Source organism: Marmota flaviventris, chromosome 14, assembly GCF_047511675.1.
Source record: "Marmota flaviventris isolate mMarFla1 chromosome 14, mMarFla1.hap1, whole genome shotgun sequence".
In the NCBI taxonomy this organism is placed as follows: domain Eukaryota; kingdom Metazoa; phylum Chordata; class Mammalia; order Rodentia; family Sciuridae; genus Marmota; species Marmota flaviventris.
This window is the reverse complement of record NC_092511.1, coordinates 59,179,012-59,200,314: the sequence shown is the minus strand read 5'-3', so window position 1 is coordinate 59,200,314 and position 21,303 is coordinate 59,179,012. Positions and strand designations below refer to the sequence as shown.

General features: G+C 51.3%; 1 long non-coding RNA gene across 1 annotated transcript; it reads right to left on the bottom strand.

Annotated features, from left to right (window-relative positions):
• Window positions 1–5,200: 5,200 nt before the first annotated feature.
• On the bottom strand, window positions 5,201–19,104 carry LOC139701711 (uncharacterized). Its single transcript, XR_011704242.1, has 3 exons — window positions 17,891–19,104; window positions 15,309–15,392; window positions 5,201–6,103 (listed from the first exon to the last, which is right to left on the bottom strand). It is a non-coding gene; the product is annotated as an uncharacterized lncRNA (long non-coding RNA).
• Between the last annotated feature and the right edge of the window lie 2,199 nt (window positions 19,105–21,303).

The window sequence follows — 21,303 nt, the reverse complement described above, 5'->3', positions numbered from 1 at the left end:
ACTTCTCCTTTCTTCTTCAAATGGCCCAATTTCCCCCGCACATGCCTGGGGTTGCAGGCGAGTGTCAGGTGGGGAAAATGAAGGCTTCTTCCTGGAGTGGCCAAGACAGGGAGGGGAGAGGAAGGTGGAGAGGGCGACACCCTGCTGGGAGCCCGTGAGGAGAGGGGCAAGAGAAAGCAAAGGAGGCCACTGAGAGGGGCCCCAGTCCCCGAGGACAGAAGGGAGGTCAAGCAGAGGCCAGACTCACAGACCTGGGGGTGGCCGTCTGAGGGAGCCTAGGTCATTTCCCCACCAACCCAGAACACTCAGCCCTCAGCCCACTCTGCTTCCCCACCAGCCCCTCTTCTTATCCCTACCCCACGGAAGCCTTCCTAGGGACCCCACCCCATGCGTGGCCCTCGGTGCTCAGCAAGCTCAGGGTTTGCTGACGGAATGGATTAATGAAGTGATGACCCTCATCTAAGCCAGGCAGCCTAGGGAGGGGATGGAGCTGTTTCTGCTCTCTCTGCTTGGCTGTGCATGATAAGCATAGGTTCCTTGCCCTCTCTGGACTCAGGGTCCGACTAGGTGAGCTGGGAGTCGGGATGCCACTCTCCCCGCATGGAAATGTTGGAGGGCTGTGCCTGCGAGGTGCACTGGGAGCTGCTTCACAAGGGCAGAGAAGAAAATATATCTGTGGGCTGCAGAGGTTGGGGGCCTCGGGGGATTGAGCTGAGCCCTGAAGTCAGCAACCTGGGTGGAGGACGAAAGAGAAGGGCTCCATCTCCCCCAAGGATGTTGGTTGGCATCTGGCCCACCCAGTTTTAGTGGTGGACCATGAGGAAATCCTCACTCTATAGATTTCCAGGAAAGAGAAACTTCAAAAACACCTGTTTTACTGGTGCCAGAGGTCTTACCAATCGGACCATCCAGAAGTTCTTCTTGATATCTCACAGCATTTCCTCCTGCTGCCTGACCTGCCAAGGTGCAGTTCAGAGGGACAGAGTCCTGGCTGTTCTTCTCCAGAAGCCAGAGCAGTCCTGACTACCACTGAGTCTTCTCCTCACACACCACATGGGCTGGTGCTCCCCCAGGTGCTGCGAGGTTCTATGCAGCACGAAGCCCACAGGAAGCTTCCCGAGGTGCCGAGGCCTCCTGCCTGAGGGGCCAGCCAGCTGGACGCCCTCACCACCCAGAGGGAAAGGCAAGAGTGTGACCTGCTGTCACCTCTCCGTGGGGAGGGAGGACCCCTGGACGCTAGGGCTCCACCTTCTCTGCGCCTGGTCTTTGCCAGGAGCACCCCAGCTCCTCAGAGGGCGGGAGCACCTCACCCCCAAGAAAGACTTCTCACCGTCTCTACCATGGGTTTTAAATGAGGAGCCTGGAGAGGACCCAGAGCTGCAGCCTGCTGGGGACGGGGGACAGGCAGAGACCCTCAAAGCTCCCATGAGTCCAACCCTTAGACTATTACCTGCTTCAGGAAATCCCGCCCCTGCCCCCAAGGGGAACCCCCTCCTGGGTTCTTCAATGGCCCACAGGGTGCAGGTGAAACTGCTACCATCCCACTTATCTTCCCTGGGGCCTCGTACCCAGTCACGAGTTAGCATCTTTCTTCTTCATGGGACCCCAGTGACTACCCACTCCCAAGGAATTTGGTGGGTTCCAATGGTCCAAGCCAGAGTCCCAGTCCTCGGGATCTGGCCATGCTCCCAGCCCATGGCCAGGACCCTGGCCACATGCTGCCGGGAAACACCCAGTTCCTGCTGTCCTGGGACTGCCACCCTCAGGAGCATCCAAGTTGTACCATGCTCCTGGAGTCCCTCAGAAGTCCTCCCAAGGCTCCCAGGACCCCTTCACCAGCCAGCCTGCACACCCACAGAACCAGCATGACCACTTTCCCCTCCATCTCCCTGTCCCAGGGGGGCCCAGGCCCGAACTCTTCCTCCTTGGCAGCTGTCATAGCTGCCCTTGGTCAGATTCTCCATGGCCACCCAAATGCCTTTGAGTCTTCGCTGGGACCAACCCTAATATGCATGTGTCTAATTAGTCGTCGCAGAGGTCCTCAGCGCCCCAGGACAGGCCAGTGCCTCTACCATTTGACTGTGGGTTGATGGAAAGCAGGGGCTCTGTCTCCCCATCAGAGTACCTGTTCTCTAAGGGCAGAGGCTGTGCCTTCTCCATTGATCTTTGAGGTGTCCAAGGGCAGGGTCTGTATCTCCCATCAGATCTGAGGCTCTTTGGGAACAAGAATGGTGTCTCCTACCTTTCCTGGGGCTCAAAGGACAAAGACACTGCCTGCCCATCAGTTTGTGCTCTAGAGGCCACCATGTCCTTTCCTCCAATCTCTGGGCTCCCCAGAGAAGAGAATGTGCCTTTCCCATCAGACTGGAGCCTCTGTGGAGGTGAAGACAGGGTCTCTCCCATCAGACCCCAGATGTATCAAGCCTACCTCCACAATTCACAGGGCCCCACATAACAGTGTGGGTTCCTGAATTTTGAGAGGTGATAGCAGGACACTAGATCTCTATGGGACCCCGTTAGACAGCACAGGGCACATGCCCATGGAGCCAGCCTTCTACAAAGGGTCCCCAGGTAAGGTGAGGTAGAAGATGAGGAGCTAAGAGGCCAGAGGGAATGGAAAGAGGGCTGGAGGTGAGCAGGACAGGGCCCAGGCCTGAAGGAGGGACACCCGGGGTCACCTCCACGAACAATAAAGCATTCACAGCAGCCTGGCTCCCGAGCAGCGCCCTGACGCCAGGCTCAGCACTGCAAGTGGTGCTCCACTCACGGAGCCGAGCGCTGGCAGGGACTCAAGTGGGAGAAAGTTGATCCTGGGGAGGAGAGGTGGCCGCCGTGGAAACATCTATTTTTACCCTGGCAGGCAAGGAGGCAGGTCAGCGGTGGCTTTGAGTGAGTCCCAGAGCAGCCACCACGGGGACCAGTGAGGGCCTAGGATGGGACAGCTGTGAGGGAGTGGGACGTGGGGCAGCCCAGGGCCACCCAGGCAGCCCACTGAGAAGTGCCAGGTCAGGCCTGCCTTGGGCCCAGGAGCAAGTCAGCACATCCCTGGGATAGACCCCAGGAGGGTCACCACATCTGTTCCCAGCTCTGTCCCCCTGACACATGGGTCCCTGCCCTGTGGACAGGGACAGTCTAGAGCAAAGTTGAAGACACATAAAGCCCTGTGCACACCACCCACTTGCCTGCTCCCAGGTCTCTGAGGACACTCTGGGCCTTCAAAGTTGGGGAGGGCAGAGGGAGGAATGGAGGGTCATTCTAGCTTTCTCTAGAAGGGAGACCTGATTAATTGTCCTTATTCGGGAGTGGAAGGTGGTTAGCCTTTAAAGAAGGACCTGGAAAAGGTGGTTGCCAAAGCCCAAAGCCATCCAGTGAACCCCCTGGCAGGGATCTTCAGACTGCACCACCTGGCCCCCACTTGGGTGGCCGCTCCACAGCTCCTTGGAGAGGCCAGCTCGTCCCACAGCCTGCCTCTGGCAGCCAGCACGAAGCCCCCACCTGTCCTCCCCACAGGTGGGACGTTACATAAACCCAACGGCACTCTCGTCAAGACAGTCTGTGGCTCCCCCTGAGTAATGACAGGGCAATGGCCTTCTCGAGCAGGGCCAGGCTGGGCTCTTGGCCACGAACCCCAGATCCCCTCTGACTCCCAGCTGCCTCTGGTCCTCTGCCAGCTCCAGGGAGGAGGAGGGACAGCTCTGCCTGCTCACCTCTGCCAGCCCTGCGGGGCAGCCCTGAGGGAGGAAGGCAGGCCACTAGCCCCTGCTAAGACTAAGAGGGATTCAGGTCCCTTGTCCCTAGTATAGGCCCCCAAGGTGGCCTGAGGATGTCCCCAAGGTGGCCTGGGAGCCTTGGGCTGATGCAGAGGGCATCTGCCTTTGAGTGACAGTTCAGTGTCCCCCTTGGGAAGGCTCCCTCTTCAGAAAGGACAGTCTGCAGTCCTCAGGGTCCTCAGTGCTGCCACCCAAAGGCCCCTGGCCCACTCCTCAGCCTTCTGCCTGATCCATTGCTATAGCAAATCCTTCTGTAAGGTTCTAAGCGCTTGGTATTTATTAGCTGGTTTAATCCCAGGTCCAATTTCCCCTCTTTCCTCACTAACCAGAGTCCCCTTCCTCTGAGCTGACAGGTGAACAGTTACCCCCTCCAGGTAGGGACCAGGGGTCCTTGAGGCAGGAGCTGTCCTTGAGGCTGGGGCAGGGGGAGAGAGGAGCGAGCCGAAGACAACATCGTCCACATCTGGTTGCCCAGCCTGTGTCCTATGCAGCCCCGGGGAGGGGCGATCTACCTCATCGTCCTTGAGGACAGGCCCTTAGAGGTGTGCAGGGCGCCATCTGCAACCTCATGTGGCAGGAGGGGCAGATCTGGGCTCCCCAGGAGGATCCCTCCCTCTTTATAGGTCTTCTGAGCAGCCCTGAGGCCATCCCCTAACAAGTCCAGCCTGTCGTAGGGGCCTAGCCATTAGGGTCTAGCTCATAAACCACAGAGGTCTGAGCTTGGAAGGGAAGAAAGAAGGGGCTGGCCCCAGCCCCCAGCTGGGGAAGGAGAGGGCTGCAGACAAATGGTTTTTACACTTGGAGTTAATGAGGGTCAGGCCGGGGCACCCACTGGCAGGCGGGAATAAATGAGAGGAAGGGGGGGCAGGAGGAAAAGGAGGGGTGAGGACACTGAGTGACGGAGGCTCGTCCGACGCTCAGCCATGAAACCTCTCCCAGATGCACGTTCATGCCCACGCTTCCCACGCCCTGAGACGGGCCCAGCAATGAAGCTGTGGTCACCAAACCCTTCCACAGCAAAGCCCTGTGGGTGAAAAGCATGAGCCTGCACTAGTGACCTCCCCATATACTATATCCTGAGTCAATAGCTCAGGGCACATTCTAGGTTTAAAGCAAGGGTCACTGCTACAGATAGTAGATGTAAGTAAGTCCTCATGGCGTTTCAGCTTGCGTCCCTGATTTCTTGGCAGATCTAATTACAGTCAGCCCTCTGTACCCATAGATTCCTTGGCCACCAAGTGTGGATTGAAAATAGTCCCCCCACAAATTGCATCTGTACTGAGCATGCACAGACTATTCTTCTTGCCACCATTCTCTAGATAATGCAGTATAACAACTATTTATAGAACATTTACATTGCATTACATATTGTGAGTCATCTAGAGATGATTTAAAATATACATCATATGCACGTAGTCATATGCAAACACTATGCCATTTTATATAAAGGATCTGATTTTGGTATTGTTGGGAGTCTTAGGACCAATCCCCTGTGGATACCAAGGGGTGACTGTATACCCTGGTTTTTCGCTTCCTAATGCAACCTGTGCATCAAGCCTTGGCTGGGAGCAGCTGTGGGAGTCGGCTCTGCCAGTCACTTCTGCTTGGAAGTGTGAGTTCACCTTCCATCTGCCTCTTCTGTGTGCAGTGCTAGCTTCTCTTCCGTTAGAGTGGTTTCGTGGCAGATGTCTTTTTTAAGTCATGTGTCTTTTTTTGTGGAAGTTGGTTCAGTGAACTGCAGATCATGTAATCTGTAAATCCTCTTCATTAACCAGATTCACGCCAAAAGCTAAGACACAAAAAGCAAAGCACCAAAAGATGACCAACAAGGGTGATATGACTAAGACCTCTTCCCTAGGGTTACCTGTTGGCTTAACACGAAACACGTGGCCATCAGCCACATAGCATGAGTGGAGTCCAGGGTCCATCCAAGCATCATGTCCTCAATTTTTGTTTTGTTTTGGTTTATTTTTGGTACTGGGGATTGAAACCAAGGGCGCTTAACCACTGAGCCACATCACCAGCTTCACTCCACCCGCTCCACCTCCTGGCCCCCCAGCCCTCTTGTGTTTTATTTAGAGACAGGGTCTCACTGAGTTGCTCAGGGCCTCATTAAATTGCTGAGGCTGGCTTTGAACTCACGGTCCTCCTGCCTCAGCCTCTGGAGCTGCTGGGATACAGGCATGCACCACTCCACCTGGCAACTAAGTTTTGATTTTGCCAATATTTTCTTCCCATTCCCCAGTTCAGTGCTGCGTGGAGGTCTTCAGACAGTGCTGTGGGGTTGGCGTGGACGTGGAGAAGGTGTGCTAGCATCCCCTCAGGGACTTAATCTAGGGTGGAAGAAAAAGATATTAAAGAAACATTTCAAACCTGAGCGTCCCCCGTGGGCCACATCCCTGACATCTGGACTTGATCATAACTGAAGGAGTCATGATGACCTCGTGATGGCTGAGGAGCGGGGACAGAATAGTCCCAGCCCTCCTGGATGGTGAGGGGAGATGCCAGCGTCAAGTTCAAGCATGTGCAAATAATTGCTGTTCACACAGCAGGGTGGCCAGGACTCTGAAGGAGACGCGATCCATGAAAGCAAGGACTCCATGAAACTGCTCTGGGAGAGAAATCAGGGGCAGCTTCCTGGAGGAAGCAAAGGAGGCTTTTCCTGATTGGTGAGCCTCACCGAGCCTCAGTCCACGCTGCACCCACATTTCCCTGGGGGGTGGGCCTCCCAGATCTCCCCACCCACATTCTCACCCCCAGCTCACCTGCAAGGCCTTCTGCACATCCCCAGGATGCGCTCTCAGGGCAGGTGGTGCCGATCACCCCTTCCTGCTCTGGGCCCTGGGTCCTCCATTCCCCCCACCATCCCTACCCCACCTCAGGAAGGTGCCTGAGGCAGGACAGAAGCCCAGATCTGCCTTCCTCTACAGCAGGGCTGTTTGTAGACAGCTGTGGAGATAAAATTTCCTAGTTAAATTTTATCTCCTCTGTCTTTCCAGGGATTCCATTTTTTTTTTTAATTTTTTATTGTGGGTTGTTCAAAACATTACAAATTTCTTGACATATCATATTCCACACTTTGATTCAAGTGGGTTATGAACTCCCACCTTCACCCCATACACAGATTGCAGAATCACATCAGTTACACATCCATTGATTTGCATATTGCCATACTAGTGTCTGTTGTGCTCCACTGCCTTTCCCATCCTCCACCATCCCCCCCTCCGCTCCTCTCCCCTCCCCTCCCCTCCTCTCTCTCTACCCCCTCCACTGTATAACCCTGAGGGTCTCCTTCCATTACCATGCAATTTCCCTTCTCTCTCCCTTTCCCTCCCACCTCTCATCCCTGCTAAATGTTAATCTTCTTCTCCTGCTCTTCGTCCCTACTCTGATCTTAGTTACTCTCCTTATATCAAAGAAGACATTTGGCATTTGTTTTTTAGGGATTGGCTAGCTTCACTTAGCATAATCTGCTCTAATGCCATCCATTTCCCTGTAAATTCTATGATTTTGTCATTTTTTAATGCAGAGTAATACTCCATTGTGTATAAATGCCACATTTTTTTTATCCATTCGTCTATTGAAGGGCATCTAGGTTGGTTCCACAGTCTTGCTATTGTGAACTGTGCTGCTATGAACATCGATGTAGCAGTGTCCCTGTAGCATGCTCTTTTTAGGTCTTTAGGGAATAGACCAAGAAGGGGAATAGCTGGGTCAAATGGTGGCTTCATTCCCAGCTTTCCAAGAAATCTCCATACTGCTTTCCAAATTGGCTGCACCAATCTGCAGTCCCACCAGCAATGTACAAGTGTACCCTTTTCCCCACATCCTCGCCAGCACTTGTTGTTATTTGACTTCATAATGGCTGCCAATCTTACTGGAGTGAGATGGCATCTTAGGGTGGTTTTGATTTGCATTTCTCTGACAGCTAGAGATGTTGAGCATTTTTTCATGTACTTGTTGATTGACTATATGTCCTCCTCTGAGAAGTGTCTGTTCAGGTCCTTGGCCCATTTGTTGATTGGGTTGTTTGTTCTCTTATTGTCTAATTTTTTGAGTTCTTTGTATACTCTGGATATTACGGCTCTATCTGAAGTGTGAGGAGTAAAGATTTGTTCCCAGGGTGTAGGCTCCCTATTTACCTCTCTTATTGTTTCTTTTGCTGAGAAAAAACTTTTTAGTTTGAGTAAGTCCCATTTGTTGATTCTAGTTATTAACTTTTGTGCTATGGGTGTCCTATTGAGGAATTTGGAGCCCGACCCCACCGACTGTAGATCGTAGCCAACTTTTTCTTCTATCAGACGGCGCGTCTCTGATTTGATATCAAGCTCCTTGATCCATTTTGAATTCACTTTTGTGCATGGCGAGACAAAGGGATTCAGTTTCATTTTGTTGCATATGGATTTCCAGTTTTCCCAGCACCATTTGTTGAAGATGCTATCCTTCCTCCATTGCATGCTTTTAGCCCCTTTATCAAATATAAGATAGTTGTAGTTTTGTGGATTGGTTTCTGTGTCCTCTATTCTGTACCATTGGTCCACCTGCCTGTTTTGGTACCAGTACCATGCTGTTTTTGTTACTATTGCTCTGTAATATAGTTTGAAGTCTGGTATCGCTATACCGCCTGATTCACACTTCCTGCTTAGCATTGTTTTTGCTATTCTGGGTCTTTTATTTTTCCATATGAATTTCATGATTGCTTTCTCTATTTCTACAAGAAATGCCGTTGGGATTTTGATTGGCATTGCATTAAACCTATAGAGAACTTTTGGTAATATCGCCATTTTGATGATGTTAGTTCTGCCTATCCATGAACAGGGTATATTTTTCCATCTTCTAAGATCTTCTTCTATTTCTCTCTTTAGGGTTCTGTAGTTTTCCTTGTATAAGTCTTTCACGTCTTTTGTTAGGTTGATTCCCAAGTATTTTATTTTTTTTGAAGATATTGTGAATGGAGTGGTTGTCCTCATTTCCATTTCAGAGGATTTGTCGCTGATATACAGGAATGCCTTTGATTTATGCGTGTTGATTTTATATCCTGCCACTTTGCTGAATTCATTTATTAGCTCTAATAGTTTCTTTGTAGAGCCTTTTGGGTCTGCTAGGTATAGAATCATATCATCTGCAAATAGTGATAATTTAAGTTCTTCTTTTCCTATTTTTATGCCTTTAATTTCTTTCGTCTGTCTAATTGCTCTGGCCAGTGTTTCGAGAACTATGTTGAACAGAAGTGGAGAGAGAGGGCATCCCTGTCTAGTTCCAGATTTTAGAGGGAATGCCTTCAGTTTTTCTCCATTCAGAATGATGCTAGCCTGAGGCTTAGCATAGATTGCTTTTACAATATTGAGGTATGTTCCTGTTATCCCTAGTTTTTCTAGAGTTTTGAACATAAAGGGATGCTGTACTTTGTCGAATGCTTTTTCCGCATCTATCGAGATGATCATATGGTTCTTATTTTTAAGTCTATTGATGTGGTGAATAACATTTATTGATTTCCGTATATTGAACCAGCCTTGCATCCCAGGGATGAATCCTACTTGATCATGGTGTACAATTTTTTTGATATGTTTTTGTATCCGATTTGCCAGAATTTTGTTGAGGAATTTTGCATCTAGGTTCATTAGAGATATTGGTCTGTAGTTTTCTTTCTTTGAAGTGTCTTTGTCTGGTTTAGGTATCAGGGTGATGTTGGCCTCATAGAATGAATTTGGAAGTTCTCCCTCTTTTTCTATTTCCTGAAGTAGCTTGAAAAGTATTGGTATTAGTTCTTCTTTAAAGGTTTTGTAAAATTCTGCTGTATACCCATCCGGTCCTGGGATTTTCTTAGTTGGTAGTCTTTTTATGGTTTCTTCTATTTCCTCAATTTATATTGGTCTGTTTAGGTTTTCTATATCCTCCTGACTCAATCTGGGCAGATCATATGACTTAAGAAATTTATCTATGCCTTCACTATCTTCTAATTTATTGGAGTATAAGGATTCAAAATAGTTTTTGATTATCTTCTGTATTTCTGAAGTGTCTGTTGTGATATTGCCTTTTTCATCCCGTATGCTAGTAATTTGAGTTCTCTCTCTTCTTCTCTTCGCTAGCATCGCTAAGGGTCTGTCGATTTTGTTTATTTTTTCAAAGAACCAACTTTTAGTTTTGTCAATTTTTTCAATTGTTTCGATTTCATTAATTTCAGCTCTGATTTTAATTATTTCTTGCCTTCTACTTCTTTTGCTGTTGTTTTGCTCTTCTTTTTCAAGGATTTTGAGATGAAGTATGAGATCATTTATTTGTTGGTTTTTTCTTTTTTTAAGGAATGAACTCCAAGCAATGAATTTTCCTCTTAGAACTGCTTTCAATGTGTCCCATAGATTCTGATATGTTCTGTCTGTGTTTTCATTTATCTCTAAGAATTTTTTAATTTCCTCCTTGATGTCTTCTATAACCCATTGATCATTCAGTAACCTATTGTTCATTCTCCAAGTGATGTATGCTTTTTCCTTCCTTCTTTTATCGTTGATTTTCAGTTTCATTCCATTATGATCAGATAAGATGCATGGTATTATCTCTACTCCTTTATATTGTCTAAGAGTTGCCCTGTGACATAATATATGATCTATTTTTGAGAAGGATCCATGTGCTGCTGAGAAAAAAGTGTAACTGCTTGATGTTGGGTGGTATACTCTGTATATGTCAATTAGGTCTAGGTTATTAATAGTGTTATTGAGTTCTATAGTTTCCATATTCAACTTTTGTTTGGAAGATCTGTCCAGTGGAGAGAGAGGTGTGTTGAAGTCTCCCATGATTATGGTATGGTGGTCTATTAGACTCTTGAACTTGAGAAGAGTTTGTTTGACGAACATAGCTGCACCATTGTTTGGGGCATAAATATTTATGATTGTTATGTCTTGTTGGTGTATGGTTCCCTTAAGCAGTATGTAGTGTCCCTCTTTATTCCTTTTGATTAACTTTGGCTTGAAATCTATTTTATTTGATATGAGTATGGACACTCCTGCTTGTTTCCGAAGTCCATATGAATGATATGATTTTTCCCAACCTTTCAGCTTCAGCCTATGTATGTCTTTTCCTATCAAATGCGTCTCCTGTAGGCAGCATATTGTTGGGTCTTGTTTTGTGATCCATTCTACTAGCCTGTGTCTCTTAATTGGTGAGTTTAAGCCATTAACATTTAGGGTTATTATTGAGATATGGGTTGTTCTTCCAGCCATATTTGTTTATTTCTGTTACTAAACATGGTTTGTTTTCCTCTTTGATTATTTTCCCCCCCCTTTACTGTCCTACCTCCCACTGTTGGTTTTCATTGTTATTTTCCATTTCCTCTTCCTGTAATGCTTTGGCGAGGATGTTTTGAAGAGATGGTTTTCTAGCTGCGAATTCTTTAAACTTTTGTTTATCGTGGAAGGTTTTAATTTCCACACTGGATACACAATTCTTGGTTGGAACCCATTTTCTTTCAGTGTTTGAAATATGTTATTCCAGGATCTTCTAGCTTTCAGAGTCTGTGTTGAAAGATCAGCTGTTATCCTGATTGGCTTACCCCTAAATGTAATCTGCTTCCTTTCTCTTGTAGCTTTTAAAATTCCCTCCTTATTCTGTATGTTGGGCATCTTCATTATAATGTGTCTAGGTGTGGATCTCTTATGATTTTGCACATTCGGCGTCCTGTAGGCTTCTAGGATTTGGGATTCTGTCTCATTCTTCAAGTCTGGGAAGTTTTCTCGTATTATTTCATTGAATAGACTGCTCATTCCTTTGGTTTGGAGCTCTGTACCTTCCTGTATCCCAATGACTCTTAAGTTTGGTCTCTTAATGTTATCCCATATTTCTTGGATGTTCTGCTCATGGTTTCTTAACAGTCTTGCTGAGCTGTCTATGTTCTTTTCCAGTTGAAATACTTTGTCTTCATTGTCTGATGTTCTATCTTCTAAGTGTTCTACTCTGCTGGTAGTATTCTCCATTGAGTTTTTAAGTTGGTTTATTGCTTCCTGCATTTCTAGGATTTCTGTTTATTTGTTTTTTATAACCTCTATCTCCCTGTGTAGTTGATCCTTTGCTTCCTGGATTTGTTTGCGTAATTCATTGTCGAAGTGATCTTTCATTGTCTGATTTTGCTGTTTAATGTCTTCCTTGATACTCCAGATCATCTGAAGCATGTATATCCTGAATTCTTTATCTGACATTCCATCTGCTGCAGCTGTTACCTCTTCTAAAGTTGCGTTGACCTGCATTGCTTGTGGTCCTTTCTTTCCTTGTCTTTTCATACTGCTTGCGTATCTTTCCTGCAGGCGCGGGCGGCGGCTCTGCTCTCTCCTTATTCCAATTGGGGTGTCGTGGCTACCACACCGGCAGGTCACTGGGCCTGTTCTGGGCGCTGGTGGCGGCTCTGTTCTGCCCCTACTCCAATTGGGGTGACGAGTGTACCACGCCGGCAGGCCACCGGGCCTGATCCGCCGGTCGGTTGCAGGTTTGCCTACCCTGCAGGCACGGGCGGCGGCTCTACTCTGCCCCTACTCCAATTGGGGTGTCGTGACTACCCTGCCTGCAGGACGCTGGGCCTGTTCCTGGCACGGGCGGCGACTCTGCTCTGCCCCTACTCCAATTAGGGTGGTGTGTGTACCACGCCGGCAGGCTCCTGGGCCTGATCCGCCGGTCTGTTGCAGGTCTGCCTACCTTGGAGGCGCAGGCGGAGGATCTGCCCTGCCCCTCCTACCACGCCTGCGGACCCCTGGGCCTGATCTGCAGGTTGGTCACAGGTCTGCTCACCCTGCGGGCACGGGTGGCGGTTCCGCTCCGCCCCCACTCCAATTGGGGTCACGTGACCACCACACCGGCAGGGCCTGATCCGGGCGTGGGAGAAGGATCTGCTCTGCCCCTACTCCAGTTGGGGTGACGTGTGTACCACACTGGCAGGCCACTGGGCCTGACCCGCCAGGCTGTCACAGGTCTGTTTACCTTGCAAGCGCGAACGGCGGCTCTGCCCTGCCCCCCCTACCACGCCCATGTACCACTGGGTCGCGGGTCTCCCCACCTTGCGGGTGCGGGTGGCGGCTCCGCTCTGCGGGTGGCGGCTCTGCTCCGCTCCCTCTCCAATTGGGGTCACGCGGTCACCACGCTGGCGAGCCGCTGGGCCTGCTCCGGGCGCTGGCGGCGGCCCGGCTCCTCCCCTCTGGCTCGATGACAAATTGAGGAGACTCGGGTGTCTGTGCCTCACCCCCCCTACCAGGAGACCAACTGTTTATGTCGCCGCTGGTATTGATGAAGTTCTCTCCTCCGCCGCTTTCTGATGACATCAGATCTCTGCCATGTTGGTATCCTATGCGAATGGCAGCATTTCGTTCCCCTTGCCGGGCAACCAAAGCAACGGGTGAGTCCTGACCGGCCCTCAGCAGGACCCGGACCGAGAAGCAGTTTCCGCGGGCTCCTAGCCCCGGGCCAGGGAAGTTCCGGGAGCCGGAACTCGGCCGCTCTGTGCTCGGTGTAAGCTCCTATAAGTGTAGGCTCCAAGAAGCAGTCCCCGTGGGCTCAGTTCCGGGAGCCGGAATTCGGCCGCTTAGTGCTTGGTGTATGCTCTGATAGGAGCAGGGTCCAAGAAGCAGCCTCCGCAGGCTCCGCAGCCCTGGGCCAGGGCGGTTCCCGGACGGTTCCGGGAGCCGGAACTCGGCCGCCCCACGCTCGGTGTTCGGTCCGATAAGATCAGGTTCTAAGAAGCACCCAGGCACTGAACCCTAGCAATCTGTCTGCAAGCCGCAGGCGAATTGCAGCCTGAAATTACCTGTTCTATGGCTGAATGAGCTGCGGTCAGTCGAAAACAGGGATGGTGACGTCAGCTTTCCAACATGGTGGCTCCTGGCCTCCTCTGTGGTCTGACCGGTGTGGAGAACCGAGATGGACCGCTTCCTTCCCCCGTCTCGAACCCAGAATTCAGCCCTGAGTACGGTGCTTGCACGGCTGGCAGAAACTGCAGCGCTGTATCCCTGCGTCGCTATCTCCTCGTTTCCCAGCGCGCGCTGCAGACTCTAGCCGCGGGGCGATTTGCTGAATAAGCAGTGTTACCCTCCGTGCGACAAACCTCTCGCGTTTGAGTCCCCGTAGCCGATCCTCGTGCGATGGAAATCCTTCCTCCAGGTTCCGGAGCACCCCACTATTGCTGGAAATTCCTAACAAGATATCCTTTAGCCGTCCTGACTTGTCATACTCCCACACAGTGAAGCAGCACACGGGGGCAATGCACTCCCCTCGCCGCCATCTCCAGAGTGCCCCCAGGGGTTCCATTTTTGCCTGGGGGTGTCTGAGAGACTTCAAACCTGCCCTAGAAAAAGAAGCAGGAACCTTCTCGTCCAACCAGACTCCCATCCAGAGCATCTCACCCTGCCCTCCTATCTCAAGGATTGCTTAGACATTTCAAAATAATCACCTGCAGCGGCCACAGGTAAGACCCGGGGACACGATACTCAAGAAGAGAAAACTACCTAACAGTCTTGACCCAGAGGAGCCTGACTAAATGAACCGTGGTTCCTCTGAAGGATAGATTGTCAGACGGCCATGAAATCGTGTTGGAGAGGCGCATTCAGTGATGTGGACGGACGTACTCAGAATCGTGGTTACAAACCACTAGGTATGGTGAGATCACATTTTTTAAAAATGCTCACATATAGTTTATACATGGAAAATTCTAGAATTACCCCAAGCGCCTGAAGTGGTTCTTTCTGGGTAATGGGATTAGTGGCTGGTTTCTATTCTTCCTTTTGCTAGCTGTTTTCTCAAATTTCTATAATGAACATATATTGCTTTTGTAATAAGACAAAAAAACCAATAAAAGCTATTTTTAAAAATAAAATAAATAGTCACCCTTGCCCATCTGGAAATAGCATGTTGCCCAAATCCCCAGTGGGGGTTAGAGTGGGCAGCGAGGAGTGTGAACTCCGGAAGCATTTCCCAGGGCCCAGGCCAGGTTCCAGACGGCCAACCATGAGAAAGAAGCCAGCCAAGGGGCTCTGTGCCCGTATTGCCAGCCCAGCCTAGAGAGGATGAGGGCGTCCACGCGGGTCCCAGCAAAGGCAAAGCAGTGAGGGATAAGAAGGAGCTGAGATTCCTTCCCAGGCCCAAAAGAAGATTAAGACAGGCCTCATCCAGCAAGCCATTTCTGCCTCAGGGCCTTTACACCTGCTGGGCCCTCTGACTGGAATGACCTCCTGAGGTTTTCAGGCTCCCTCTCTCACCTCATCCAGGTCTTTGCTCCCATGTCACATTTTCTTTTGAGGGCCTCTCCCCTCTCCCATCTGAAAAGAACCGTCACTTCTGATAGTCCCACCTAGAATCATTTTTCAAATGTGTTCACCTTACTTGACTTTTCCTCCTAAAACTCATTCAGCACCTCCTGAAACTATTTATTATCTGACCCTTGACGAGGACCCTTGACAAGGACAAGGCCTCTGCTTAGAACAGTCGCTCTAATGACCGTTTGTCAGGTGAATGGACACACTGCAAACTCCACAGAACCAACGCCACCTTCGTATCCACGGCTCCTACCTGTCTCCTGAGTGCCACCCCTGCCTGCCCTGCAGGACTCCTAGATGTCACAGACGTGAGACTGGTTGAGCAGGAGCAGCTGGGCTGGGGGTGAAGAGCAAGCCTTTTGTCAGAGACTGTGTCACCTCCAAAGTTTTCTCATCTCTAAAATGAGGCTGGAGATAGCTGCCACCCACAGGGGACGACTCCAGGTGTGGACAGGCCTCACACGGTGCCTGACACACACAGCCTGCACTCAGCGGGTAGGGCTCCTTCTCTGACTGCCCTGAGGCCGGTCAGCCTCCAATCCCACTTCACCCGCAAAGGAGCAGCTCTGGAGAAGGGGAACAGGCTGGGCTTCCCAGGAGCCCGTGCCCCTCCCGCTTCCCAAGTTCCCCCAACTCCCTCAGACAGGAGGGGAGAGGGGAGCGCAGGGTGGGGCCACCAGCCTGACCAGGTGGGGCGTGAATCTCAGGCATCCACAGCAGTCTGGCTGGTCATGGAATGGAGCCTCCCCCACACAGAGGCCTGGGGAAGGCAGGAGAGGAGCTCGTCCACCTGGCACTGATGGCCAGGGGCTGGCACCGCAGGCCCCTGCTCAGGCCCCTGGCCCCAGCCCTGCTCCCGCCCATCCTGCTCCTTCCTACCCTCCATGGTGGAGGTGGCAGCCAGAGCCTAAGGAAGAGCCATTTCTCTGTGGCCAGGCCTACGTGAAGGAAGAGGCCCCAGAGGACCCCGGGGTGGGCAGACAGAGCCCTGCCCTCAGCCCTTGGCCTGCGGCTCCTCTGTGAAGCCTTTCCCTGGCCCCACAAGCCTTCTCCCTGCAAGCCTGTCTATTCAGGTCCCCAGGTCCACCCTCCCCACTCTCCTCCCCTCCTGCCTCCAACTCCCTGAGGGCTCCTCCAACTCAATCACGAACTCGACAAAAGAGATATTTATTATTTCATCAATTCACCCGTCCCCTATCAATACGGGCTTCCTCCTGGCCTCCTCGGGGCGTTCCCATGGAATTACTGTCTTTACTGTCCCCTTAAAGCAGCTCAGTTCCCCACCAGGGCCCTTCCCTTCAGAAGAGCAGGAGGAGGGGACACCTGGGTCACAGAGGGCAGCATCCCACCTGAGGGCGTGCACTTCATCCCTAGCCTCGGACAGTCACAAACACAGGAAGGGAGTCAGCAAGGAGAGGTGGCCTTCCAAAGGACATTCTCTACCCAGGAGGGCCCCCCTCCCACAGGTTTGCTAAGACTCTGACTGAGTGGGTCTTGGAACGCCAGGTCCAGGTGCAAGGAGCAGACCCCCATGAGCTGAGCTCAGAGAGGACCTGCAAACCCGGATGCCAGCTCTCGGACACACAGGGGAGACACACGTGCCCCTGTAAGCACGCAGGTGCTGGAGGCTAAGCTGCCGTCAGAGGTGGCCATGGGAGCGTGGAGAGTGAAGGAGAGGGTCAACACTTGACCCTCAGCCAGGGGCACAGAAAGACTTGGCAAAGAGTCTGCTGGCCAGGCCTCTCTCTTCCCCGGACACGGTCAAGGTGAGTGTCAGCTGGGCAAACCCTTGAGCCGTGAAGATTTGCCAGCCCTGGAACCCATGGCCTCGGTAGGGAACCTGCGCCAGTCACTTCCAAGCTCATCTCTCAGGCAGCATCCCTCTTTTCAAACTTCCACATCTCCCGTGGCACCTTGGTGCTGCCCCAAGTCCAATCGGAGTAGGGAATCCAAGATCCCTGCAACTCTTTCCTGGATCCAGGACAACAGGGAGGGGGAATGGAGGATGTGGGTCCAGAAGGGTCCCCTGCCCCGCCCCATTTTCCAGGCTCAGCCATGTACTGACTTGTCCCCTCTTTTCAGTAGCTGGCAGAGAGTCCTAATTGAATTTGCAGTAGGGCTGAGAATGAAAATAGAAAACCCTTTACATGTCTGGGATTAATTTATCCCTGATGATGGCCACGTTCACACGCTCCTTTCTGCTTGGGTTTCCAGAGCAAACTCTGGCTGACTATGTGAAGCACGTACGCACACACACGTACACACGTGCACATGGAGAGAGACGTATGTCTGATGCTCGTGTGTGCCCGTGCCCGTGTCTGTGTGCGACCAGGTCCAAGAGAGCACCGGGGTGCATCCCGGGGAGTCTGAGCATGGCCAGGTGTGATTAAATGACTGGGTCTGTCTACAGGGTCTGACTACACATCTACAGGGGACGCCCATTCTGGTCATTAGGGGTGACTCTCAGCCAGCCCACCTGAAGGTGGCCAGTGGAATAAAAGCACACCACTGGCTGAGAAAGGAACCCCTGGACATGGTGTGGGACAAGGGGAAGGGGCAGGTTGCTTGAGAGACAGGATGGGATGGCGGACACCACCACGATGTCAGGCAGCTGCGTGGCTTCTCTGCTCCTTTCCCACATCCAGGGAGAAAGCCCAGCCCTTCCCAGGCAGAGAAATGGGGTTACATCACCCCGCACTGGGGGAGGCCCCCAGGGAGGGAACCCCCTCTCGCCTGCCCTGTCTTCCTCAGCACCTCCCTCCTGCAGCACCCAGGTGACACAGAGCTACTTCATTAAAGTGTGACAACTTCCCCCGCTTGCCAAGGAGCACCTACCAGGGAGGCGACGTCTCAGGGAGTCCTCACGACACTGAGGGGAAGGCCGTCTTCATCCCTGGGTTCAGACAGGAAACGTGACCTGAGGGCCAGTGTCTTGCCGGAGGTCCCACATCCAAGTGCTGAAGGCAGGACTCGGGCTGCCGTGTGTGGGATCCCAGGGCTCCTGCCCTTAGCCACCAGGCTCTAGGAAGATCTCCTGTGACCAGGAATCAGGCTGGGAATCCTCCTGTAGACTGAAGGAGACCAGGCCCCTGAAGCGCTGCCATACCATGTCTGAGCTTGAGTCTCCCCAGAGAGAGAGCTCCCGAGCTGGCCATCCACAGTCCCACTTCAGTGAAATCCAACAGGGCGCTTTCCCCGGGGTTTTCGATGGTACCGTCCTTCCATCGCCCCTGTCCTGAGGTGTCTTTGCCCCTCCTCTCCCCTTCTCTGGGGTAATCCCAGTTGGAAAAAGTGCTCCAAGAGAAGGAGAGGAAGCAAGAGATTAGAGTCACAAAACACACCGGCAGGTACTTAGAAAACTGTCACCTGTTGTATGTGGGATTTTCTTGTTGTGCTTTGGTCTGTTACCACTTGTTCTCAGTCAAGTTCCTTTTGAAGAGACCCCAGGACATGTCTGCTGAACCCAGCAGTGAAGGAAAGAGTTCCCTGCCTCGGCCTGAGCTGAGTGGCGGCATGATTGGACACCTGCGGGATCCCCATGGAGGCCTCTGAGCCTAATGGAGGGCAGAGGAGTGTGGGACAAGGGGACGGGGCAGGTTGCTGCTCCAGGCCACTCACAGACACGTGGAGAACAGCCAGGCTGGGGCAGGCACTCAGCCCACGTCCTCGGAGCTGAGCCAACCCCTCTCCCCACAAATACACACAGGCCAGCCCTCAGGGTGACGGACGGTGGTGACCCACAGAGTCTGCAACAGCTCCTGCCTTCTGAGGAAAATCTGGTGCCAGGCTTGCCCGGCTGGGCTTGGGGGTCCATGTGGCCTGTAGCCTCTCCCCTTCTTCTCTCCCATATTCTAAATCAGCCTGGGAGCCATTGGGGAGGGCAGAATGGAGATGGAGCCGGTTCTGACCATTGATAAACGATAAGCAAACTGAAAAGATACTCCAGCCACGGCAAGACATCCTTGGTCACTTTCCTGTCCCTGCTGACCCTTTCCGTCTGTCTCTCTCTGTTCCTGTCTCTCACCATGAATCTGTCTCTTTTTACATCTGTCTCATATGTTGGCTCTTTTACACACACACACACACACACACACACACACACACACTACACACACACCATGAAAACCTGAGACCAGAACAAAGGCAGAGAAACAGGTCTGAACCCACGCTGGCCAAGCCCCAGGAAATAGAAGCTATAGCTATTTTCCCCAGAGGGAAGGACAGAAGCTCTCACTCAGGGAAGAGGAGGGAGGGGAGAGTTGCTGCTGCACTCATTTCAGCCGCGAAGGGACAGAGCATGGCGGGTGAACCCCTGCCCTCACCCAGGCCATTTTCTCAAGCGGGGAAACATCTCCTGGGCTGTCACCAGGTCCCGGGCAGGGGATGCCCACCTGGCTTCTCTGGAAATCCCATAATCCCACATTTATGAAACACATGGAGAGAAGATTGAGACAAGTTCGAGGTCCCTAGGGTAGAGGCAAATGGAAGGGGCAGCCTGGGCAGGGCTTTAGCTTTTTCTAGGTCTTTCCTCCTCCCTGTCACCCTGTCCTGGACTGGCCACATAAACACAAAAAAGGGATGGAAAAACAGAGATGTGCAGATATAGGTATGCATGTGTGCAGTGTGTATATTTGCATGTTTGCCTGTGTGCATGGGTGCGTGTGCACAGGTGTGTGTGTGTGCATGTGTAGAATCTCTCAAAAATACCAGCAAAGGAAAAAAGAGAGAGGGGGAGGGAGAACTGAGCATTACAGATACAAAAGGCTTATCAAGTTTTACTGAACCACTTTTTAACAGATGAGATTTATTCTCCACCTTGCAGCCAAAATTGGTCTCAAATGTTGAGGACTAACTGAATTTCAGAACATAAAATCCTATTTGAAACGCCTCTGCGGGCCTGCCTGTTTAAAGAGAACTTGCAATGAAACATTTAAAGTCTCTTCGGTGGAGGAAGCAGACATCTCATTAAGGACTGATATGCCACTTCAGCCCCAGAGGCTCAGAGAGGTGAGGGCGATTGGTCCCCAATCGCTGAAGCCCCAGTGACTGGGGAGATGGAGGGAAGAATGAAGTAGTAGCTTCTCTTGCTGGTGGAGGATGGAGATTTTGAATGAGTAACAGCCTCTGAGCTGTGGGCTTGAGTCACCCTGGGGGTGGGGGGTGGGGTGGGGGGGAGCCCAGGGCTAAGCAGTTGAACAAAGTACCTGCAGCTCAAGAGAAGAGCTGGGTGAAAAGGGGATTCACCTCTGAGGACAAATAAAGTCCGATGAGGAGGTGAGGTGACCTAGGAGGTCTGCAGTGTGAAAATAAGGGCCAGGAAAAGAGTCCCAAGGAACATTCTAGACCCACAAAGAAGGATACTGAGAAGGCCCGGTCACAGAGGGGGAAGAGACCCCGGTGACCAGGGGACCACGGGAGCCAAGGACAGGCCAAGTTTACCAAGAAGCGGAGCACATCCCTGTTCCAGTCGCTGCTAAGGGTCCTAAAGGACAAGCGTCTGCAGATTTAACAACTAGGGCTGGATGGTGCCCTTGGGTGAATTAGAAAAAGGTGCCCTGTCCTCAAGTAATTTACTTCTATCAGAAAACTACTGTAACACACTGGTTTTATTAGAACAAAACACTTTACTGCCATCTGTGGGGACATTATTATAATAAATAATAAGCATATGATGTCTTAGATGTGGGGCCTGTATACAACAGCCCTGTTTCATGGTGACTGTAGTAAAACTGGATTTTAGGGAACAGAATGAAACTCCTCTGAAAGGATACTGTGGGTACCATACCACCCAGACAAAAGGGCCTTGCACAATCAGGAATTTATGATCCTGCATCACAAGACATCTGGTCTGGAGGTGGGGCAGTTCCAGGCTTGGTTCTTTCTCCAGAGCTTCATCAAGAACCAGGTCCTTCCCATCTTCCTTTCCCCAAATTTGTCTGAAGACACCAAGATGGCAGCTACAGCTCCTGTCATTACATTTTTTTCCCCACAAGATTAAGAGACAAAAGATGAGGATGTGTCTCCTTTTATATCCTTTTGTATTAAGGAGCAACCCTTTCTAGCAGTGCCCCAGTCCCCCTCCTAACTCCACCACCTTCCCCTCATATCTCATTGACCATAAATGAGTGACATGCCTCTTCCTGAGACAGTGGCTGTCAAGGTCAATGGCTTAACCTTCACAATGGGTGGAAGGGCGAGGTGAGGATGTGGATACAACCAGCATGGACAGTGCTTTCCAGAACTTTGCA